The sequence below is a fragment of the Sus scrofa genome, chromosome 1 (assembly GCF_054392235.1).
Source record: "Sus scrofa isolate SSC_HxYL_T2T_F1_AM1 chromosome 1, Sscrofa_HxYL_maternal_Yorkshire_Landrace_v2.0, whole genome shotgun sequence".
In the NCBI taxonomy this organism is placed as follows: Eukaryota; Metazoa; Chordata; class Mammalia; order Artiodactyla; family Suidae; genus Sus; species Sus scrofa.
In genome coordinates this window covers 189,352,090-189,378,730 of record NC_139383.1, presented here as the reverse complement: position 1 = coordinate 189,378,730, position 26,641 = coordinate 189,352,090, and the positions used below count along the sequence as shown (strand labels likewise).

General features: G+C 34.3%; 1 long non-coding RNA gene across 5 annotated transcripts in view; it reads right to left on the bottom strand.

The window, feature by feature from the left end:
• The window catches only part of LOC146406913 (uncharacterized), a 709,993-nt gene that overhangs the window by 197,823 nt on the left and 485,529 nt on the right, over window positions 1-26,641 (bottom strand). The window contains exons 5-6 of one of the 5 annotated variants that reach the window (XR_014841488.1): window positions 20,689-20,732; window positions 16,057-19,956 (exon numbers count right to left, since the gene is read on the bottom strand). The exons of the other annotated variants lie outside the window; for them this stretch is intronic. This is a non-coding gene — a long non-coding RNA (uncharacterized LOC146406913). Of the gene's footprint in view, window positions 1-16,056; window positions 19,957-20,688; window positions 20,733-26,641 lie in introns of those variants that run through there. 5 annotated transcript variants of the gene reach the window in all.

Here is a 26,641-nt window from a genome sequence, read left to right as displayed (position 1 = left end):
ATAACTCTTTTACATGTAATAACCTTAATTCTACTACTCTTCTCTCCTCTGTCACAAACTGCTTAACACTGACAGATCAGCTCTTGACTGCACATGATGGTTTACAAGAAATTCTTTGAGTAACATTGACTTCTCATGGTTCATTGATCGTTCTTATTCAAAATGTGACAATGGCAAATATTGTGCTGAATATGTTACTGCAACTCCATTTGATGTTGTTGAGGCAGCACTTCAGCCCAAAAGGTTAAATTATATGCTTGTACACAGTTTGTACACAGGAACAAAACTGTCAATATTTATACTTACAGTAGATATGCTTTCAGAGGAGCTCATAGTTTTGGAATGCTATGGAAGCAACATGGCTCCTTACTTCCAGTGAAAATAAAATAGAAATGGCTCCTAGGTTCAGAAATGATTAGATCTAATCCCTGGTAAAAACCTGCCGCTTTTAGGTATCATTAAGATTCTGCGGCATTCTAAACTTGACTCTGAAAACTAAAGAGAATCGCCTTGCTGACATTTCCACAAAGAATGCTGCCCTTAAGGGAGCCAAAAGCAGCCAAATATCTGTCATCGCACAAAAGGTTTGCTGAAGAAGCCCAACTTTGACCCCAGAAAAGGAAAACCAAGATTGGAAATTCAACAATGGTTGTTTGAATAAAAAGAGAAAGCTCTGGTTCAGAGCAAATGACAACACTGTCCTCCTGGAGACTCTGAAATTCCCACTCCTTACCACCGTACATATATGAAACATGAAACGACTGGTCTACTGACAAGATAGTATCTTTTATGAATCATTACTGGTAGGGAAACATTAACAAGGCCACACAAAATGCCTACCTCACTTGTCCCGTTTATCTGAAATACAACTCAGGAAAGCCTGTTCACACTGCTCTTGGAGAATTAAATAGTAAAAATGCCAGCAGGGGGAGTGCTCATGCCCTGCAGCCACAGCAGAGCCCAACAGCAAGACCTCTTCTTCCCAGACCACAATTCAGCCAATGAAGAGTCATGGGCTCTCTGTTTACTATAGTCCTCCCAACTTCCTTTTCCCTTATATAAAATAATTCTCTTTCCCTCCTGTGCAGGGACTTGCATATGGCTCACCATTATTGCAGACCTGAACCACAATTTTTTTTTTTTTAAGGGCCGCACCCACGGCATATGGAAGTTTCCAGGCTAGGGGTCCAGTATGAGCTGTAGCTGCTGGCCTATGCCACAGCCATACCAATGCCAGATCTGAGATATGCCTGTGAACTCTAGAGCTCACATCAGTGCCAGATCCTTTACCCACTGATCAAGGCCAGGGACTGAACCCATGTCCTCATGGATACTAGTCGGGTTCATTACTGATGCTGAAAGATGGTACTGGAATCCAGATTCTTGTTCACTCAGTGGAAGAATGAACTCCGCAAACACACAGGCAGCAAGCAATCAAAGTCTTGTTAAAGGAAAGAAACTCCCAGGGCTGCTGGGAAGGGGTGAAAGATTCCCTGCTCTCTATTGTCTTATTGGGGTTTTTATCTCTTAAAGATGAAGGGGTACCAACGTGGGGTCCATAAAGATGTGGTTTTTCTCCTATTGGCCTTGCTCAGTTACCTATATCAGTCCTCGTCCAATAAGGGCTTTAGGGGTGGAAATGTCCCATAAGATTTATGGTTTCTTTGTTCTTCTCTTCCTGTAAACTGAGTCACAGGGGATTAGGGATTACTGTCCATCTGTGTGTAGGTACACTCCCTATAATAAACAAGGCCTGTGGGGATGTTACTCCCTGGAGACCTTAAACTGCAAATGTTAATCAATAACCATATTATCAAAGAATGCATCAAAACCCATGTTCCTACACTGACTACCTGAGTTATTATTCTGCCTCATTACCACTGAGCCATGCTGGGAATTCCTGCAATTCTTTGTTAATCCTGCAAAAGCTCGTCCTTATTAGATGCCATCTCACCTCCTGCCACTCAGCACCACACATTGAGGAATCTAACCACACTGAATTTTATATAAAATTTTTCTATTCTTCCTTGCATTTGTAAATATGTTTCTTCTATGTGAGATTACCTACCTTCTCCTTTTTATCAGATTCCTACTCATCTCTCTGGATCTAGCTCAGATTCCTTTTCCAGTGAACTTACCCCAGACAGATTTAGCTTATTTCTCCCATAGAGCTTTATCTTTAAATGGACATAATAGTTCTCAAAGAAGCTGAGCCTAGCAGATAATCCAAAAGGGACTGTTTCATAGTCACTGGCTCTTAAGCTCCTGCTATTCCCAAGACTCTTTCTTTCTGACTGCATTTAGATTATATCTCAGAGGAGCAAAATTTGCCACCCAGAATGTCTCTTTGGCATTCAGATTATTTTGAGCTAAAGACAATCCAGCCCTAAAGACTCAGGAAGAACTTTGGCCTTCCCCAACTGCCTAAAGAATGCAGATAGAGGACCTGTTCCAGAATGGATCTATTGGCATAGACAGATATATGAACCAGGTGTGGCAAACAGGAAGGAACATAGCAAAGTCTGTTAAAATCCCTCCCTGTGTCCCATGGTCTTTGCATAACCCAGTAAACATTTCTTTTTTTTTTCTTGCCATTTCTTGGGCCGCTCTCGTGGCATATGGATGTTCCCAGGCTAGGGGTCTAATCAGAGCTGTAGCCACCGGCCTACGCCAGAGCCACAGCAACGCAGATCCGAGCCGAGTCTGCAACCTACACCACAGCTCACGGCAAAGCCGGATCGTTAACCCACTGACCAAGGGCAGGGATCAAACCCGCAACCTCATGGTTCCCAGTCGGATTCGTTGACCACTGCGCCACGACAGGAACTCCCAACATTTCTTTACCAAATCTTTGCTTTTCCATCTCCATGTCAATCACCTTCTTCTCCTTTGAAGTCCCAATCTGCTACTTCTAACATTCCCTTTTGTTTTTAGCTAGATGATATTTAAGGTAAAGGTTTCAACCATTTTGGTAAGCTACTCAGTTTTCCAGGACCTCTCCCATATATACATGTTCTTAAACTTTTGTTTGGTTTTTCTAGTATTAATCTGTCTCATGTCAATTTAATTCTTAAATAAGCCAGAAGCTATAATTGTAGAGGAAAATTTCTTCCTCATGGACAACATAATAGCATACAGTATTCTGAAAGAAAATGTGTGTGTGAGGGATGGAGAGGGTTAGGGAAGGGAAAAAAGAAGGAAGGAAATGAAAGAAGAGTGAGCAGCTATTTGGTGTATCTCTGTTTGGAGCTATATCCAAATATTTTGGGTGTTCTACTTTTCAGAATCATCTTCTTATGAATTTTCCATGCAAGCTGATAATGATTAAGGGCACTTTTTAGGAATTTGGGGGCAGTATTGATAAAGTAACCAGTGGGCAGTTTTTCAGCCTGATGACCTGTTTAGCTAAAAATGGATTCAGTCAATAAGAAGCTGGGGGCTGACTCGTTTGTTACGTTAGCTTTGGGCACAACTTCACAGGAATATTACTCAAGGCTTCAGTCCTAAAAAATAAAACATACTTTTGTTGAGAATAAAATTAAAGCTAAATCTTTTTCTATAACATACATTTCTCTTTATTAGGTTTACCATGTTAACCTCTGTAACAACATTGTTAGTTGATATCTAAATTGCATTGCTTACAGAAAAAAAAGTTCATTTTTTTTACCATGGGTTTTTTACATCTTTATGGAATCCACACATTCACTACAACATTACAGGAAAAACTTTTTTTTTTTTTTTTTTTTTTGCCTGACACTTTCATGCATGAGTTCACCAAGGACAGAGGAAAGAAATGGATAAGAATTTGCAGTAAGACTAGTATTTGAAACAGTTTTAGGCATGGGAACTATCTCATTAAAAATTACTAAAATCTCTCCCTTTGCTAACCTTTTTTTTAATGTAGTTATACTGTGCAGAAATTAGTACTGATGAATTCACTCAGACCATCAAAATAAACTGTCTGATTTTCCTATCAAAGTTGCAGCTGAAGGACAATATGGAAAATATACTTCTTTACATATGGAGCCATGTGAAATATATTGCAAGAGCTTACTGCTTCTCTGAGGGTCAGGCTTTTCATCGGATACAATTATCCATGTGATTCCTTTAAAGGAAAATACCACTTATCATGTATTATAAAATACAGAGTTCTCAAATATTATATAAATACTTATGTGAATTCTAAATCACTTATCTTTGCAGGAATACAAACAATAAAAAGAGGTAAGAATTCTTCACTGAATCAATATTGGTATTTTCACTACAGTGGTAGGCTTAAAGAAACTCAAATATTTGGGGAGGAGGAGCAGGCTAGTTGTACTAATATTTCATTTTTGTACACATTCAGAACACATTATTCAAAATACTTTGCTGAAATCACTTCATTAATGTATGCAACTTCTCATTCAGGCATCATAAACATATACATTATATATTAAACTTAAGAAGAGGATCACAGTCTACTGACTAGCACAGTTGCTGAAGACGAAGCCAGTCCTAAAACTGAAAAATATTGATCCACAGAAGATCAGGGTTGGAAAAGGACCTAAAATTCTGTCCTCCTTTTCCAACAACTTCTATTGCTCACTTTCATTTTTAGCACAGTAATAAAGGTAACTAAAAATACTTATATTTTATATCTGTATAGCCCTTATTGAAAGTCATATCTATTTTTTAAAATTCTATATTTTGAAACTGAAACAAAACCAAAAAGAGTTTCTCTTGCCCCTCACCGTCCTTCACTGGCAACCACCAATCTGTCACCTAAATTCATTATACTTAGCTTGTTTGTTTGTTTTATAGTCTGCATGTAAGAAAAAAAAAGGTTTCGGTATTTATCTTTCTCTGATTTATTTATTTTTATTCTATCCACTTTTTAAAAATCTATTTTACTCAGAGTTCCTGTCATGGCACAGCAGAAACAAATTAGACTAGGAACCATGAGGTAGTAGGTTCCATCCCTGGCCTCACTCAGTGGGTTAAGGATCCAGCATTGCTGTGAGCTGTGGTGTAAGTTGCAGATGGGGCTTGGATCTAGCATTGCTGTGGCTGTGGAGTAGGCCAGCAGCTGTAGCTCCAATTCAACCCCTAGCCTGGGAACCTCCATAGGCTGTGGGTGTGGCCCTAAAACAAAACAAAACAAAAGCAAAAAACAAATCTACTTTACTTTCTACTTTATCTTTGTAATAGTAATTTAATCACTCTCATCCATAAGTCTATTTAGTTCCTTTGTTAAAAGCAATTTTCATGTTTCTTGTTTGGAAAGGAAGATTTTCTTTTAAGTGAGCGTCTTAAGATTTTCTCTTCTATATTCATCATGTGAAAACAAGGAACTGAAGTAATTTTTAATTTCTCTTGTTGCTAAGAGTCTACTTACACTTTGGCCAGGGTGGGTGAGTGGGTGGGAAATTGGATTCAATAAGGGTAAAGAAGGAAACAGCCATTAATCTGAACCTTTAGGATGGGTAGATTTTTAACAGATCAATTTAGAAAACAAGCCTATTCTAGGTGGAAAGGATAGCAGAAGCAAATGTCTTTGAGGTAGAACAGTATATAGATTTATAAATAAGAATCATCCCAGTTAGTGGATCTTTGGAAATATATCATTCACTCCTACCCCCCATCTCTCTTTCTCTGCCTTAACAAACACTCCAGGTGAGTCTGATATAGGTGGTCTACAAACCACACTGAGTGCTACTGAGCAGAACACAGGGGTAGGGAGTGGAACAGGTCAATACTGAATTCAGTGTATTAGGGGAGTTCAGTAACTCACAGCAGCAATAATCTCAATTCCTCTGAGAATCTCCTATTCTTCCCCCCAGTCTTTCCCCATAATTTAAGCATTGGCTTATTATTTTAGCCTTGTTATTCTAAGTGGTTTATTATTCTTGATGAATAGTGAATTATTCTAATGATGCTTATTATTCTATTCATTACAACTTGAGGCTGATTAGGAGTGAATAGCTGCTAAGGACCTGTTCCAATAGCCAAATTAGATTTCTACATTTTTATGGTGCTTATTTTCCAGTATCAGTAATTGTCCTGGCAGTTTTCATCATTTAACCATCTCTTTATCGGCTTTAAACTGCATAGATATAGTCCAGTAATTCCAAAATAAGGAAATCTCTTTGTAGAGTAAAAAGAAAAAATTTAAATGACTTTATATTAAACTGAGTGCTTCGCTTTCAAAAAAACTGTCTCACATCCATACTTCTTTTCTAATTAATGTGACAAAGATGATGCAATGATACTGCTCTTGTTACTTCATAATACGTATATATGAGTCTCTTACTAACATGCAGTAAAGAGACTCCAAATTTCAGCTCATGCTCCTGTGGTCTTCCCTTTCTGTCTGCCCGCCCGCCCATGGACTTCTGGCTTACTTATCCAGTTCCTTAAGATATTATTATAATATGTATATAATATATGCATATACTGACACTCATGTGTGTGTATAGGTCCTACCACTGCTCTGGCTGAGTCCTGATTAGTATCATCTTTATCCATGTTATTACTAGTACAGCATTTGCATGATATCCTATAACAATACTGCCTAGTTTTCTCTATAAAATCACTCAATAATTCAAAACATTGTTATTTCATATTACCTCTTATGGCACTAAGTACTGTGATTGGACACCTAAAATAGATGTTATTTTATGTCATTAAGTATATACCACTCAAAGAGACCATTACTAAAAATACAAAGAGGAAATGGTAGGAAAGGCAATATACAATAATTATTCTTTATTATTTTAACTTACTGATTAAGGGAAAAAGTTCCAGGCCACTGATAATGCCACATAACACATTTTTTTCTGGTTTTTAAATTCGAAGCTTATTCATTTTCACTTACAATGTAATAAAAGTAACTTCTTTATCCCTCTTTGTATAGCCTCTCCATGCTAATATAATGCAGTTTTTTAAATTAATTTTCTTCTTTAGGACATACTTACAGATATCTTCTGATTTCCTTATACAATCCGGACTAATTTTATTCTAGCCTGTAGCATGTCTGTCATCATAGGATATGATCTTATTGCTGATCTGAGTCATTCTTAGATGCTCTATCCTTCTCTTTTTTGAATCCCTTTTCTCGTTGTTTTGCTCAACTACAAATGGTAATTTTCTTTTTTTTTCTTTTTTCTTCTTTTTTTTTTTTTTTTTTCAGAAAATGGCTGTGCCTACTAGGTTTTCTGAATCCCTATGTGTTTAGAAATTATGTCTCTATACTTCATGGTCTCAACTTTTAACTGGCCACTTGGCTAAATATAATACAGTTTTATGTTTAAAAAGTAGCACAATGTTTTTGCAGTAACCCCTCCTCAAAGATCTTGCATTTATATCTGACTAAATTCCAAATCAATACTATCATATAAATAATCACTCCTAAAATTGTACATATACTAGTGCTAATTCAAACTTAAGAATGCATAAAAATCAACTGTGGCCAGCCCTACAGCTTTTAATTTGGTAGGTCTGGAGTGAGGACCAATAATAAGAGATATACATTATCTATAACTTCTAAATCCTAGAGGCTTACAATATGTACTTGAGCCTTCCTCAAAGTCTACTAATTTTGAATTAGATTAGCACTGGGAAACATAATGGCATGTCATAATATCATCAAATTCCTACTAGTAGAATAGCTAAAGAAATCCTAAACATCAAGTTTGTTGACACTTGAAATGTAGACCAAAGGAACAGGATAGAAAGCCCAGAAATAAATTCACACATCTATGGACAAGTAATCTATGACAAAGGAGGCAAGAATAAACAATGGAGGAAAGAGAGTCTCTTCCATCAGCGGTGCTAGGAAAACTGGACATGTAAAAGAATTACATTAAAATACTCTCTAACACCATACACAAAAATCAACTCAAAATGGAATAAAGACCTAAATTTAAGACCAGATACTACAAAACTCTTGGAAGAAAACCTAGGCTGAACACTCTCTGAGGTAAACCACAGCAATATCTTCTCAGAGTCACCTCCTAGAATAATGAAAATAAAAAGAAATGAAAAGGATTTAAACAAGTGTTTTTTTGCACAGCAAAGGAAACCATAAACACAACAACAAAAAAAAAACAACCCACAGAATGGTAGAAAATATTTGCAAATGAAGCAACTGACAAAGGATTAATCTCCAAAATACGGAAACACCCCCTGTAGCTCAATATCAAAAAAAAAAAAAAAACCCGCTAAATAACCCCATCAAAAAATAGGCAAAAGATCAAAAGAGACATTTCTCCAAAGAAGACATAAAGATGGCCAAAAGACAAATGAAAAGATGTTCAAAATTACTAGTTATTGGAGAAATACAAATCAAAACTACTATGAGGCACCACCTTATACCAGCCAGAATGGCTATCATCAAAATGTCAACAAACAGTAAATACTGGAGAGGGTGTGAAGGAAAGGGAAACTTCACGCACCGTTCGTTGGATTGTAAATTGGTACAGCCACTATGGAAAACAATATGAAGGTTCCTCAAAAAACTAAAAATAGAACTACTGTATGATCCAGCAATCCAACTCCTAGGCAGCTATCTGGAAAAAAAACATGACTCGAAAAGATACATGTACCCCAATGTTCATTGCAGCACTGTATACAATAGCCAAGACATTGGAACAACCTAAAACTCCATTAGCAGGGGAATGGATACAGAAGATGTGGTATATATACACAATAGAATATTACTCAGACATTAAAAAAAATGAAATTTGTAGCAACATGGATGGCCCTGGAAATTATCATGCAAAGTGAAGATAGTGAAAGAATAATATCTTATGATATCACTTATATGTGGAATCTTAAAAAAAAGGATATAAACAAACTTATTTGCAGAAAAGAAACAGACACACAGACTTTGAAAACGTAGTTACCAAGGGTACAGATGGGGAACAGGAGAGATATGGACTGGGGATTTGGGACTGGCATATACACACTGGAGTACATGGAATGATTGCCCAATGGAGACTTACTGTACAGCACAGAGAACTCCGCCCAATATTGTGTTAATCTATGTGAGAAAAGAATCTGAAAAGAGACTAGATATGTGTACATGTATAAGCACTTTGTTGTACAGCAGAAGCTATCACAACCTTGTAAATCAACTATACCTCAATAAAACTAAAAAAAATAATTGTAAGAGAAACTGAGAAATCTAACAAAGCTGTATATGAAAACAAGTTTGTTGACACTCTATGTCTATGTATTTTTCCTCTGTTAACATTAGCTGCCCTCTACTACTTAAAATATCCTCTTGAGAAATAATAATTGCTAATAATTTCTGAGACCTAACATTTGGGAGAATAAGTTTTTGTTTGTATTAAGCAAACATATAATAGGAGTCATAATTCCTTTAAATGAAGTTCAGAATGGTTCTAACGGTGGATAGAAAACTCAACTGGCTAACATTTATAATTTTACATTAATTTGACTGCATTATTTTGACCCACTTTCCTTGGTCTCACATAAAAGAAAATGTCATTTACTGAATGACTGCTGTGTTTTCAGGGTATAACGAATATAGGCTGTCAATAAATATAGTGCAGTGCAGTACAGTTTGAGGCCTGAAACCATTACAAATCATATGCAATTCCCCTCAAGGAAAGAAAACGAGGATGCTTTTATAGAGGAGAAAAAATTGGAGAGTTAAGTTAATGAATGAAGAGCCCATGGTTCGTCATTAGCTGAAAAACCTACGAGTAAAGAAGTCTTAATGCCTTCATATTTGGCTCTGCTATGTTGTGGACCATAAAGCTTTTTCCTTCTGGTCTCCCAATTCCATTTAATTGAGCTTATGTTTATTAATTTTTATAAGGTGTTAGAATATGGATTCAACACTCTCATAGTGGACCAATGCTGCATATCTAGTAGACTATGTGTATTCTAAAGAGCACAAGAATTTCCATCTTGGGTCCCAGATGCTTGAGTAAAGTTTTTTTTTTTTTTTTTTAATTTTTTTTGTCTTTTTGCTATTTCTTTGGGCCGACGCTCCCACGGCATATGGAGGTTCCCAGGTTAGGGGTCCAATCGGAGCTGTAGCCACTGGCCTATGCCAGAGCCACAGCAACGCAGGATCCGAGCCACGTCTGCAACCTACACCACAGCTCAGGGCAACGCCGGATCGTCAACCCACTGAGCAAGGGCAGGGACTGAACCCACAACCTCATGGTTCCTAGTCGGATTCGTTAACCACTGCGCCACGACGGGAACTCCTTGAGTAAAGTTATTATTATATAGGACTGTGAGAAAACAAATGGCTGTTGTTTAAGCTCCCCCCCCCAAAAAAAAATAAAAAAATAAAATAAATATAGTGCAGTAATTGGGCTACTTTTTTAAAGAGAAACTAGTGCAAGACAAACCCTGTATTCCTATAGAAATGCTTTTTCTTTGTAAAATTTTCTTGAAAGCATCCAATCAGTAATTCTCCCAGTCTTGTGAAATGAAGCAAAGAAGAACACTGGATAAACCTAAAATTTATATATCAGAGAAATAGTTTAAAACAGAGGTACATAATCAAAGACCCAACTCTATTGCTCTCACTCTGATGCTAGTCATCTGAAAATCTGGTATGTATGATTTACATCTTCCATTTCAAGATATAGGTACATATAAAAGAGAAGACTATGTTAAATCTTCAAATCTAAACTTGATAGCAATTATATGCAATTGCATTCTCTGATTTCAACATACATTAAGATCAGCAATAAAATGACTATATACATTTAATATCTGACTTTAATCTTAGAGGTGATAAAACTATTTCTACTCATTTCTAATTATTAAATTTAAGCTTAAAATGTTAGCTTTCTGTGATCTCGTGAGTGACTAAATCATGAATTTCAGACTAAATATATTAAAGCTTTCAAAATACAATAAACAGAAAGCTTTGATGTTTCTGGCCACTAAGGAAATATTATGGTCCTCTTATGTCATTGTTAATAGATTATTATCTCCGTGCTTCTCCACTCAAAATTTGTGCAAGCTTTAATTCTTCCTCATACATTTTCAGATCACACTGGGAAGCTCATCAGATAGAATTATTCAACCACCTCTGTCTTACAAACAAGAGAACACATCTACACAGTTTTTCACCAGTAGAACAACACACTGGTTTTAAAATCTGTTTCCTATTTTCAACAAACCAAACTTTATTTCTATGGAAACAGGACTCTATAGCCTGCAGGAAATGTTAACTCTGTCTCTAATGCTAGTGGCTGGTAGCTGACTTCCATTTCTTTTTCTGATGAAAATAGATGCCAAAATGATTAGGACCAAGAAAGATCTTGCAAGGCTTCTTAGAAAAAAATTTATCTTATTCCAGTTGTTCCAATTTCTTCGGAACAAGATGCTAAAGGCAATCAGATATTGGGAATGAAACTATCAGTTCATTTTAACTCCAAGGAGTCAGGCTAGCTCTATGAATATGCTGCTATATAAAGCAAAAGAGCATTTGGTTTCTTGGCTCCCCTAAAATAATGAGGTATTACACAAGGAAAATGGAAAAGAACTACAATTTAACTACAATTTAAGAACTACCTTTAACTTTTTGTATTTTTAAATACTCTTAAATTTACATATTGATGTTCTTACAATAGAAAAAATCCTTATATAGTATCTTTTAATTCTTTAATCATAAAATTATATAAATACCTTGTTTAAAGTAATGAAATGAGCTCTTATAGAGTAAATCAAAGAAAATCTAATCCTGGTTCCTATAAGTTAGTCCTCAGAGTCTAATATTTATCCTTTCTTATATGTGTTATTATCTGTTTTTAGAAATAGTGTCTTATAACATTAGTTATTGGTATTAAAAGATTAGACTAAATGTCTTAATTTTAAATCCTCTGAAACATAGGGTTGGAAAAAATCAGAATATGAATAACCTGTAACTGTAAAACCTCAAATATTTAAGTTCAAACTCTGTGGCATTAATGTAATTAAAGTGTTTGCTCAAGGGCTATCTTCTTAGAAAGGAATCCCATGATCACCATATCTTAATTAGCAGCCCACTAACTGCACTCCCTTGATTCTTCGTTTCTCTTCACTGTGCTTTTGCCTTCATATGGGTGCATTAATTTTATATATATTTTAAAAGCTAGGAGTTCTCCAGAAGCACAGTGGGTTAAGGATCCGGTGTTGTCACTGCAGTGGCTTGGCTCATACTGTGGCACAGGTTTGATCCGTGGTCTGAGAACTTCCATGTACTATGGGTGTGGCCATAAAAAGTTAAATTAATTAAAATAATACTATTTAATATTATTTTTATATTTATAATACTATTTACAATATATTATTAAATCTATATTGGTGAGGGGGGAGGAGTAGGATGGATGGGCAATTCGGGTTTTTTGGATGCAAACTGTTATATTTGGAATGATTGGGAAGTGGGGCCTTAACTGGACAGCACAGGGAAATGTGTGTGATTGGGTCACTTTGCTGTACAACAGAAACTGAAGAAACACCATAAATCAACTATATTAAAAAACACATTAAAAAAACACATGAAAAAAAATCTATATAATTAATGCATAATTATCAACTTTTAATTAATTATTTTTAATGTAAATAAAAAGGGGGCTTTACTAGAGTGCCAGATTAGAAAAGACTTGAAAGGCATGATAGTAAGATTCAGTATGTGTTTGTTATTGGATACTGGTTTAAATAAACTGTTAAATTATTAAGACAAAATTTATGTTCAAGAAGAAATGGAAATCATTATTTTCAAAAAATCAGCTTACAATAGAGCATATGTATATGGTCACATTTTTGTAAAAATGAAGAAAGAAGGAAAATAAATTTTATATCTATACATGTGTATATATACACAAACACACACCCATATACACATGCATACACATAGCAAAGGAGAAGTAAATGTCCAGAAACAGGTTTTCAGAATGGCAATCATCTTTGAATAATATAATTGCGATATTTTCATTTTCTTATTTTAATTTCTATGTATTTTCTTTCTACAGTACACATGCATATATGCTTGTGTAATAAATAAAAGTGTTATTAGTTTAAAATGTGTATTGCAAAAGAAAGAATATTGATACTTCCTAACATTGAGTTCATGAATGCATTTTAACATTCACCTATTTTTCAGTGTATTTTAAATAAATCCTAATGACAATATGAATTAAATACTAAAATAATATATCTTTTATATTATGTAGTACCTTGACAGAATAAAAATTGAACATAACTAAATAAAAGTTTCTTCTCTAAAAATACGTTTTTCTAAAGACATGTAGTTTGAGAAAAGTTACAACCACCCGAATGATTATTTCACATTCTCCTATATGTATCTTTGGGACTAATTCCTCATTTCTTTCTCTGCTCCTTGTCATAATCATACAATCTCTTAATTTTTCTGTCAAGGTATCTTGGCCCTTGAACTCTCCCTAATGACTTCCTTATAGAGAATGAAACCAACTTCAAAAGTATCAAAGCTGGATTAAAGTGTTAAACACTTTCTTTTACTAAGGAAAGCAAATTTGGGAATTTTGGGAATCTTTTACTAAGGAAAGCTAATTCCTTTCAGAGGAATTCTGAATTAACTCATCATGCTCCAAAAGCAGCCACTGAGATTTTGACTGGAACTACTGTTATATTATGAATTAAGTTTAGGGAAATTAGTAGTTTTATAGTGTTAGGTGTCTTCCCATCCAGGAATATTATGTTTTCCCAAATATTCAGGCCTCATTTTATGTTCTTCCACAAACTAAATACTTTTCTTTATTTAGATATTGCACACTTCTGGTTAGGTTTATTTTCAGTTATTAAGCATGAAGTAACCTTTTGTGACACATTAGTTTCTTCTAGTACAGAGATATAAAGATTATACTCATATGTATGTGTGTGTATATATATATATATATATATATATATACACATATTTGTTATAAACACACACACATTTGCTTTATATGTATATGGTTTAACTTTCATCTAAGGATCCTGGTCATAAGCAATTACAAATTCCTACCTGGTATGTTTCTTGAGGGAATCACCACCCTCCCCAAACCAGACTTGGTACACAGCCAGGACATTCCAGTTCTCTGGAGGAAATCCAGTCAAGGACTGAGCCCCCGACCCTCTGGTCCAACCATGCTCATTCACAGAGCTGCACATCTAATCCAGGGACTGCCAGTCAAGGTCCTTCTTACTGGGTTCTTGACTGAGGCACTTCACAGCTGCCCCCACCCAAAGTGTTCCTTATTGGAGGCCTCAGCTGAGGCATTTTTCTCCACTTGGACTCAGTACATTTTCACCTTTAGCCCTTTCCTCTCCCTTCTCCTTCGGTCTGCGAGTCCATAATAAGCAGGGGATTTTGTTAGGGGGTCCTTGGCAGTGGGACAACTTGCCCTAGCTGAGCTGTATCTTCCTGAGTCTTACTCAGTACAATTTTGTGGAGGAGAATGGAACACTGGGGAGCCAGTGCCTCTTTATGCCTCTTGTGTGCACTGCTGCCCTCTACATGAATAAAGGCCTGATTGCTACTTTCAGTTTGACTCATTTTCCTAATTGAATGACATTGCTCAACAGTATCCAGCAACTTGATTAAACTTATTTACCTTTTATTCTAGTATTTAATAGTTTTCTACTTCAAGACATTTCTATCACCCAAAGGTAATCATAACATTGTCTCTTCCATTCTAGTATGTCTAGCTCATTTTTTCCTGTATGTCTAAATGCTTTCATACATTTTGTGCAATGATGAATAATAGCGTGGTTGTGGATATTCCTATATAAGTCATGACTTTGAAGGAAATACTAGAATTTGTTCCCTGCTAACATTTTATTTCTCTTTCTTATAGATGCAATTATAAAAGATTATATGTCTTGCACATATCAATTTCCTACACTACTTGCAGCTTATAAATAACTTTTATACATACCAACTCATCTCCATGTGTAACATTCTATTCGTCAACTATTAGAAAAATAAATTCACTGAAGTATTTGAAAAATCATATGCAATTTCAGAAACTGAAGTTTAAACATGTTACTTTATAAAGCAGCTTTGAATAGAAAACGAAAATTCTATTAAGTAAAAATTGTAAATTAAATGACTACACACTAAGTGAAAAACTGATTTACAAGAGAATCATTAGATTTTTTAATTCAACAAAGCAGTTAGGTAGTGTATTAACTAATAAGAAGGATTGTAACTTACTGTGAGTTGAAATCAGTAGGCAGGTACATAAGTATTCCAATAAATAATATAAGTACCACATTAATGCTACCATATATACACATGCATGTGTTGAGGCATACATACTTATTACTTAGACTATATGCAATAAATATTATTCAAAAAAGTATGTCTGCTGTAATGGAGAGTAAGTTCTATTTACTTTTCTCATACCTATATATAAATCACATAAAAAGCATAGAGTTTAGGAATTCTGTATTTCTTTTAAACTCATTAACAAAGTTTAAACCTTCTAAAAATAATAAAAGATTAGAAGAAAAAAAGTAGATTGAATATGGAATGTAAAAATACATATTTGCTTTACAGACTGTTGGCTTTTTGATTAAAAGTTTTGTTTGTTTTGGGCTTAAACCAAATCTACAAATCATTTCACAGCAGAAGACTTTTCAGTAAACTAGCCCTGACATACTGTGAGACTCATCAAAAGAAGCTCCTTTAGCCAGAGATTCGCAGAACTGGAAGGGCTCTCTGAAATCAGCTGATTCTTCCCACTATGATTCTTCTCACCCCACAACATATTGATGATTTTCTTTTTGAAATGCATGCTTGATAATTTATCATAAACGTAATGCCCCTCATGATGAAAAGCACAACCTATTAGATATTGCATCCCACATTTGAATTATGGTGAATAATTTTTCATCATCTTGTTAAATACAAATATGATCCCTTAAAATTTTATCAATTGAGGTTTATAAAATTAACACACATCACACATATCTGAAAAATAAGTAAAGATATTTCTTCAGATTAAACATCACAACTATTCATTAATAGAGTCCCTTTTGATTTTATTCACTGCTTAGAGTATATTTTTGTGGACCCCCTTTTTTTCATTTCTGTTAATAATGTAGTTTTCCATGTAAAGTTAATTGTCACAGCTGGAATTTAGTCTACTTATAACATCTTATAGTATTTAACATAAGAACAAGTTTCCTCAGATATATACTATACTTAACTGCATACTGAATTTATATTAGAGCAATATTAATTTTTTCATTCTTCTGAAAATATTCCATATTGCTAAGTCTCACTGAGATTCTAGTGACCTAAAACTTTGAAATAACTTATTTGTACTATTAGGAAGGTATAACTCTTTCACTCTTTTTAAGTCTTAAACACACACATAACAACAAAATCAAAAAAAACTGAGGTGACCTTATTGTTAATACTGTTAAAGTTATTCCTTAATAGAAAGTTTATAAAATTCCTTGAAATATTCATGAACCCTTATTCTATCAATAAAATAATCCCCGTCTTTTCTGTCTCATGAATACTCCCAATGATACCTTAATAAAAATGTTAACGGAGTTTCCATTGTGGGTCAGTAGTAATGGATCCAATGAGTACCCATGTATCCATGAGGACATGGTTTTATCCCTAGCCCCACTCAGTGAGTTAAGGATCCAGCTTTGCTGTGAGCTGTGGTGTAGGTCTGAGATATGGCAGATCTGGTGTTACCGTAGCTGTGGCATAGGCCGGACGCTGCAGCTCTGATTGAACTCCTAGTCTGGAAGCTTCTATATGCTAGAGACATGGCACTAAAGAAAATAAAAAAAAGTTGACCAATTGAAGATAAAGAATAGAATCTTGTGGTGTGCCGTACTAAAAAATTCCTCTGTAAAATGTCTTATTTACCACTGTTTCTCCAGGACCTAGAATAGTGTCTGGCATATGCAGTCATTAAATACTTTTTTAATAGGATGGCTTTAGAAATCTCTCTTACAGGGATACCATCATTTGCCAACTACTCTATTCATCAGTTTTACTAGGGCATTCACATATACCTCAGGTATACCCTTAATGTCACAACAATCCACACTACCCCTTATCCAGTCAACCAAAAATTGGACTTAATTTCATGCCATTTTATATTTCTCCATACTCATGACCTTTATATAATTTCATACATGTGAGTAATATGCACATATTTTAAAATAATGAGATTCCTCCAAGTCAACTAATAAAATATTCCTTTAAAGATTGTATAATATTTTATGGTGTGTGTGTTCTCTAATTTAATCAAACTGCCTCCTATTGATGGGTATTTGTTTTTTCTCAGAACAATACTATGATAACTATCCTTGGACAAAAATGGTAAGATTTTATTTTATGGGATAGATTCCCTGAGAGATATTTGTCAGAGTTTATGTATATTTCTTATTTAAATCAAAGTTGACCAACTCCTTTTCAAATTGGCTTTAACAATTAACATTTCTGCCAGAAGTTAAGAATCAACTATTGAGAAGGATCAAGATGATGGTGGAGGAAGATCTTTAACTCACCTTGTCCCACAGATAGAACAAATCTAAAACTACATTTGGAATAATTCCCTCAGAAAGGGAATTGCAAGCTGAATGAGCAGTGCATCCACAACAAACAGTAAAAGTAGAGTACTGAGACGGGTAGAAGAGGCAGAGATATGGTCTCAGCAAGAAAAGCCTACACTCTAAGCATGACAATCCACAATTGGGTAATTAACCAAGGTAAGAATATTTTCCCTGAGGAAAGAGGGACTTGAACTCCACACAAGCACCCAAACCCCTAGATCCTGCACAGATGAGAGAAGCCACCCCCAAAATCCTGTCTTTGAAAACCAGTAAGGAGTATGTCCAGGAAACTACAGAATTGCAGAGTGCAAAAAACAGAAAATCTGCTCTTGAAGTGCCAGTGCTCAGCCTTATTAAACCTGAAAACCAGCACAAAAATACCAGGTTGAAAAGTGCATGGAACATAGGTGAAGGGGACCCACTTACAAATCTTGAGGCTTCTGCCAAAGAGGCAAGACATAGTTGGGATGCTCTTTAGGGACTGAAATACTGGCAGAAGTTGTTTTTTGGTGATCTCAGGCTACTGTAATGCCATCACTAGTGGTGTCATTTTAGAATTCTCCATCTAAGCAGTTAGCAACAATGGGTGCATCCTGCTGATAACCCTACCTACATCTGAGCCTTGATCAAGCCTCACAGCTGGTCAAGAAATAGCCCTGTCCACTGGCACCCCACAGTGGCTGCTGCTGAGCCCCAAATTGGTCAAGGGATCTGCCTTGCCCAAGAGCACTCTAAAGTAGCTGTGGCATTGCCACAACAGAAGGGCACATACAACCCACAAAGGAGACAACCTTTGAGTGCCTGGCTCTGATGGCCAGGTAGGATTGTGCTTCAGAGCACCACAGAACATCTCCTAAATAAAATCGCTCCTTCAAAATTGCAAGTATTAGCTGATTAATCTAATACAAAGAATTAGGAAAAACAGAGAAATATGTTCCAATCAAAAGAGCAAGAGAAAATCTCAGAAAAAAGAACAAATGAGAGATAGTAATCTACTTAATAAACAGTTTAAAATAACCATAATAAAGATGCTCATTGAACACAGGAGATGAATTAACACAATGAAAATTTAAACAAAGAGAAAAACATAAGAAAGTCCCAAACAAAGCTATACTGAACTAAAAAATACACTACAGGGGTTCAATATTAGACTGGATGATGACAAAGAATGAATCAAGGAGCTGGAAGACAACACAATAAAATTAACCCAAACAGAGTAGCAAAATAAAAATTTTAGTATGTGAAAATACCTTTAGTTATATTTGAGACAACGTCTAGTGGAATAACATTTGCATTACAGTGAGTTTCAGGAGAAGGAGCAGAAAAAGGTCCAGAAAAAATTATTTGAATATATAGAGGCTGAAAACTTCCTTAGTCCGGGGAAGGAAATAGACATTCATGTCCAAAAATCCCGGAGAGGTCCAAAAAGACACATACCAAGACACATTATAATTAAAATGGTAAAAGATACATATAAAGAGAGAATCTTAAAAGCAGCAATGTTACATACAAAGCAAACCTCATGATGCTATCAGCAGATTTCTGAGCAGAAATTTTACAGTCCAGAAGGGAGTGTCCTGAGAGATTCAAAGAAATGAAAGAGAACAAATTTTCCACGAAGAATTTTCTACCTAGCAAGGCTATCATTCAAAATTAAAGGAGGGATCAAGAGTTTCCCACTTAAGCAAAAGCTGGAGGGGTTGATCACTTCTGAGCCACCCCTACAAGAAATATTAAAGTGATGTTCCTAAGCTGAAAAGAAATGGCACAAATTAATAATAAGAAAGCATACCAAAGTAAAAATTTCATTGGAAAATATATAATAAAGGTAGTTTATCAGTTTCTTATAAAGCAAGTACAAAGATTAAAAGACAAATGTAGAACTAAAGTTACAATAATTACTTAAAGGATGCATGAAATAAACAGATGTAAAATATGTCATCAAAAATATGTCATCATATTTATGCGTAGGAGGGAGTGAATATATAAAGCCTAAAATATATTCAAATTTAACTGGCTACCAACTTAGAACAGGCTAATATTCACATAGGATATTATATGTGAAGCTCATAGTAACTGCAAGGAAAAAACTTATAGTAGATACACAAAAGAAAATGAGAAAAAAATCTAAAAGTAACATTAAATAGAAACATCAAAACACAGGGGAGGAATAAAAGAAAGGAACAGAGAGGAACCACAAAAACATTGAGAAAATAATTATCAAAATGGCAATAAGTACATATGTATTAATAATTATGTAGCTATTAACAATTATATTTACTTTAAATCAGCAAAAATTGCCAAATCAAAAGACAGAGTAGCTGAGTGGACAAAAATTAAGACCCATCTATATATTACCTACAAGAGATTCACTTCAAAAGACAGGAGACATGAGTACTGAAAGTAAAGGGATAGAAAAAGTTATTTCACTTAAGTGTTAATGAAAAAAAAGCTGGCATAGCTATATTCATATCTGACAAAACAGACTTAAAACAATAACCATATTAAAAGACAGAGAAAGGTATTATATAAAGGATCAATCCAGTAAGAAGATATAGTATTTATAAACATATATGAACCTAGCAGAGGAGGACCAAAATATATAAAGCAAATGTTAACAGACTTAAAGAAAAGTTAAAGTAATGCAATTATACTAGGGGACGTTAACACCCCTCTTACAACACTGAATATGTCATCCAGACAGAAAATCATTAAGAAAATAATGGGCTTAAACAATACATTATACTCATAGATTTAACAGACCTATGTAGAAATCCCACCCAAATGCAGCAGCAGAATATACATTCTTCTCAAGTGCACATAAAATATTCTTCATAAAAGATGACATGTAAGGTCATAAAACAAGTCTCAATAAATTCAGGAGGTTTGAAATCCTATCAAGCATTTTCTCCAACCACAATGCTATGAAACTAGAAATCACTCACAAAAATGGGGAACAAACTCATAAAAATATGGAAATTAAACCACATGCACAATGAATTGATCATCAGAGGAGAAAATAAAAAAAATAGCTAGAAACAAATGAAAACAGAAATATGACATACCAAAATTTATGTGATGCAGCAAAAGTAGTTCTAAGATGGAAGTACATAGAAATTCAAGGCTTACCTCAAGAAACAAGAAAAATCTCTAAAGACAATCTAATGTGACACCTAAAAGATTTACAATAAAAGAACAAAGCCCAAAATTAGTAAAAGGAAGGGAATAACTAAGTTTAGAACAGAAATCAATGAAATAATGACTAAAAAAATAGAAAAGACCAATAAAACTAAGAACTAGTCTGAAAATTTAAACATGATTGACAAAAATTTAGCTAGAATAACCAAGAAAAAAAGAGATATGACTCCATGAATAAAATCAGAGGTAAAAGAGGAGAAATTACAACTGATAGCAAATAAATAAATATCAGGAGAGACTCCTACTAATAATTATATGCCAACAAGTGGAACAATCTAAAATAAGTGGGTAAAGTCCTAGAAATATACAACCTTTGTAGAATTAATCATGAAGGGAAATATAAAATCTGAATAGACAAATTACTAGTAAGGAGATTTAAACAGTAAACAAAGATCTCCCAATAAACAAAACCCCAGCATCAGAAGGCCTCACTGGTGAATTCTACTAAATATTCAAGAAGAATTAAAAACCTATTCTTCTCAAATCCCACCCCGCTCCAAGCAGAACAAAACCAAACACTTCTAAACACATTTTAATGATGAGCATTACCCTGTTACCAAATTACAGAAAACTCAGAAATAAACCCACACACTGTAAGGAGAAAAAAACATACAATGAAGAAAAGACAGTCTCTTCAATAAGTGATGCTGGGAAAACTGGACAGCTATATGTGAAAGAATGAAATTATAACATTCTCTAATACCATATGCAAATATAAATACAAAATAAATTGAACACCTAAATGTAAGACCAGATGCTCTAAAACTCCTGGAGGAAAACCTAGGCAAAAAATCACCTTGATATAAATCACAGCAGTATCTTCTTTGATCTGTCCCTAGAATAATGGAAATAAAAACAAAAATAAACAAATGGGACCTAATTAAACTTAAAATTTTTTTTGCACAGCAAAGGAAGCCATAAGCAAAACAAAAAAAAATAACCTACAGAGTGGAAGAAAATATTTACAAATATTTCCAAAATATACAAACAGCTCAATAAGGGATTAATTTCCAAAATATACTCAGCTTATACAGCTTGATATCACAAAAGCAAACAACTCAATAAAAAAAATGAGAAGACCTGGAGTTCTCCTTGTGGCTCAGCAGTTAACAAACCTGACTAGCATCCATGAGGACAAGGGTTTAATCCTTGACTTTGCTCAGTGGGTTAAGGATCTGGCCTTATGGTAAGCTGTTGTAAGTTGCAGAAACGGCTTGGATCCAGCGTTGCTGTGGCTCTGGCATAGGCCCGGCGGCCACAGCTCTGATTTGACCCCTAGCCTGGGAACCTCCACATGCCATGGGTGTGTCCCTAAAAAGACAAAAAAAAAAAAAAAAAAAAAGAAAAAAAAAAGAGAGAGAGAGAAGATGTAGAGATTTCTGCATGGAAGACACACAAATGGCCAAAAGACACATGAAAAGATGTTCAATGTCACTACTTATTAGAGAAATGCAAATCAAAACTACAATAAAGTACCACCTCATACCAGTCAGAATGGTCATTATCAAAAAGTCTATAAATAATAAATGCCAAAAGAGGGTGTGGAGAAAGGGGAACTCTCCTAGACTCTTGGTGTGAATGCAAGTAGGTGCAGCCACTGTGGAGAACAGTATGGAGATTCCTTAAATAGTTAATAAGAAAATACCATATGACCCAGCAACTCCACTCCTGGTCATATATCAGGTGAAAACTCTAATTAAAAAAGACACAGGCCTCCACAGAAAAGAAAATCATGGACTTGGAAAATAGACTTGTGGCTGCCTTATGGGAAAGGGAGGGAGTGGGAGGGATCGGCAACTTGGGCTTATCAGACACAACTTGGAATAGATTTACAAGGAGATCCTGCTGAGTAGCATTGAGAACTATGTCTAGATACTCATATTGCAGCAGAACAAAGGGTGGGGGAAAAATGCATACATGTAAGGGTAACTTGATCCCCTTGCTGTATAGTGGGAAAAAAAATAAATTATAAAAAGAAAAAAGACACAGGAACCCAAAATTTCACAGCAGCACTATTTGCATTAGCCAATATGTAGAAGCAACCTAAATGGCCATCAGTTGTGAGTGGATAAAGTTGTGGTGTACACACACACACAAGAATAACAGGGATATTACTCAGCCATAAAAAGAATGAATTAATGCCATTTGTGGCAACAAGGATGGACCTTGAGACTATCATACTAAGTGAAATAAGTCAGAGAGAAATAGATATAATTTGATATAACATATGAAGAATCTAAAAAATGATACAAATGAACTTATTTAAGCAGCAGAAATAGACTCACACACATTGAAAACACACTTATGGTTACCAAAGGGGAAAGAAGAGGGAAGGATAAATTAGGACTTTGGGATTAACATATATATACTGCTATATATGAAATAGATACACAAAGATCTACTATACAGCACAGGGAACTATACTCAACATCTCGCGATAACTATAGTGCAAAGGAATTTGAAAAAGAATCGATAGATAGCTAGATATAGATACACATATTTAACTCAATCCCTTTGCTGTGCATCTGCAACTAACACAACATTGTAAATCAACTGTACTTCAAATTTAAAAAAAAGAAAAACTCATTGTAAAAATGAATGTCTTGGTGTTAAAAAAGTATTTTAAATTATACTCTGACTTTGTAATGCAAGAAGGTAACTAATATACTCTGACTTTGTAATGCAAGAAGGTAACTAATATTTAATAAGCACTGTACATATATTCTCTCATTATTCCTCAAAAAAGTCCTGTAAATCAGAGGCAATATCAATCTGATTTAAGATTAAAATCATAGTAATTTTAAAAGTTAAATAATCACTATACAACTATTTGATAAATCTGGAAATTGAACCCCAGTCTTCTGAGCTCCAATTGTCTTGTGCTTTCTACTATACTGTGCTGCTTAAAATTTTCAGCCAAACATTTCTGATCTTCACCATTAACGTCTTCATGAATATAATGAATGAAAACGCCTATCTGGTATTCATTTTTAAATTTGTATTTTCTCATATTTTAGTTCTATATGAGTCTTATTAATCATTTTGAGATTGGATATATTTATTAATATATAATCTATTCAATTTCACTTTATTATTGGGATATTACACATTTTTAAGCAAATTATGATGGAAAATAAGGATATACATCATTAAGATGTATGGTATGATTTTCTGAATCACAACGGAATAAAGCAAGGACTTGGCTTGAAAATATAAGCTGATATTTTCTCTTAGGAATCAGTTAAAAGTTATTTGCACTTAATGCAGATGGAAAATTTTACTCCTAAATCTAAATAATTACTATGTTGAGTCTCCTCTATTTGAAAAAAAGACTGTTTTCCACTAAAGTCTTTTTACCCAACTCTGCTTTTCCTTTCACCAAACCAAATAATGTTGTGCTTGAAAGTAGGAGGATTTTGAGATAAAATAAGACATTAAACACAATGAAAATTATAATTTATTTATTCTCTTTCAAAAAACATTAACATATTTTTGACAATATTTAAGAGTTAAGTCATCATTCTTTAATTAATACATTGCAGGTAAATCATGTAGCTAAGAACAGACTGCACCTGTGCTCCAAAACCAGCTGTTTCTGCTAAAATTAATGCCAGCAGTATCCTGGCTGGCAGTGGATGATGGAGCCATAAATCAAATATATACAAGTTTACTGGGGTTTCAAGTTTTAGCACAATTGTAATTTACTCATCACCAGTTTCCTGAGAAATACAGGTAGAAAAAAATAATTAGATAAAATTCTTGATTAATTAAAGTCATTGTTTTCTAATATTGACTCGATTCTTCGGATCCTTCTTATAAAAAGTCTCTCTCTGTTGTGCGTGCAACATTTCCCACCTGATTACCATATACTAGTGAAAGAAAGAAAGGAAGAAAGAAAGAAGGAAAGGAAGACTCATGAGTATAAAGTTAAATCAAAAAAAATCTGAAGTAAACATATAGACAACCCTTTTTGATATATGATCCTAAAATATATCCCTCACCTGATAAATTTCAATTAATCTACTATGCATTTACAAGATGCAATTTAAAACTTTACACTTTTTCTGTTTCCAGAAAAGATGTAAAACAGGGACCAGATTTCTCTTCCTGATGGAAACAATTTTTAAAAACTGGAAAAACACATGAAACAACAGTTTGCAAAATTTGGGACATCAGTAATCCCAGAGAGATAGAGACAAAGAAGGTGAGCACTATCATTCTTCCACCTTAAAATTTAGAGACAGTTTCCAGGCTGAGGCCAAGGAGAGGAAACCAAAGTAGGACCATGGCAATTGCTCTACTGAGGAGAATGAGTTGAGAGCATGAGGATGCAAAGGAGGCTAAAGTGGGCTGGGCAGAGTCCCTGAGAAAAGAGAGCTTTGCAGAGTCATTAAGTTTTCAATAGAGGCCTCGTGAGCACAGGCACACAAGGAAACTACTGTAGCTTGGAAAAGAAACACTAGAATATAGTACACAGTCCCAGAAGCTCACACAAGGGTGAAAATATTTACTATTTCCAATATGCAGAATAGAAAAACTACATAATTAGGAATATTATATAGACTATTCAGAAGGGTTTTCTCTCAGAAGTGGAATAATATTAAACCCAAATTGATATTGTTCTAGAATTGCCTAAGAAAGCTTAAAGTAAGCAGCAAACTGTTTCTGTGAACTTCATCATATTCCATAATAGAGTGAAAGAATAATTTCAGTAATACATAAGTGTTTCAGTAAGATAAAATAGAATGGTACTTTCTCAATCTGATAAATTTAAGCTATTGAAAACCTACAGCTAACATATTTAAAGACTGTACACTTCAATAATAATAGTAAAGGAAGAATGGCTACTCTTATCTAGTTCTATTGACATTGTGCAGGAGGTACTAGTCAAAGCAGTAAGGCAAGAAGAAAATAGATACATATTGGAAAGGAAGAAATAAAATTTTCTTTGCCATACTCATCTAAAGAGAAAATCTGATGGAATCCACCAAAAAAGTGACCAGAACTAATGAACGAGTGTACCAAGTTTGCAAGATATAAGATCAACACACAAAAATCAACTATATTTCTAACAATGACCAATTTAAACTGAATTTTAAAAGAATATTATTTACAATAGCATCAAAAATATAAAGTGCTTAGGGGAAAATCTGACAAAATATGAGCAAAACCCATATATTGTACATACAGAGCAGATATAATAATTAAACAAGATCTAATGAATTAGATGGATATACAATGTTAATAGACTGGAAAATGCAATATTTATCAAGATTTTGATTCTTCCTAACTTAATAATAAATTCAGCCAAATACCAATCAAGATTCCATCAGGCTTTTTATGTAGAAACTGATAAGTTAATTATAAATGTAAACGTAAGTGCAAAGAACCTAGAATAGTAAAGGCAATTTGAAATAAAAGGGTAAAGTTAGAGAATTCATATTTTCTGTCTTAAATGTAAATTTTAAATCTATAGTGATCAAGACCATATGATACTGACATAGATATAGACAAATAGAAAAATGGGTGAAATACGAAGTCCAGAAAAGACCCACACAAATACAGTCAATTAATTTTTGGTAAAGATTCCAGGACAATTAAATGGATAAGAATAGCCTTTTCAACAAATGGTACTTGGACAATTTTTTATCCATATGCAAAAAATAAATCTTGATCCATACCTCACACCATTCTCAAATATTGACTCAAAATCAATTAGAAATGTAATTTTAAAGTCTAAATCTATAAAACTTTCATAAGAAAATTGTCTTGGTTGGGTTAGGCAGTGATTTCTTATATATGGCATCAGGACCAATCCATACAGCAGAAAATAAATAAAAATAAAATAAATAATTCTGGCTCTTTAAGAGATGCTATTTCTGTA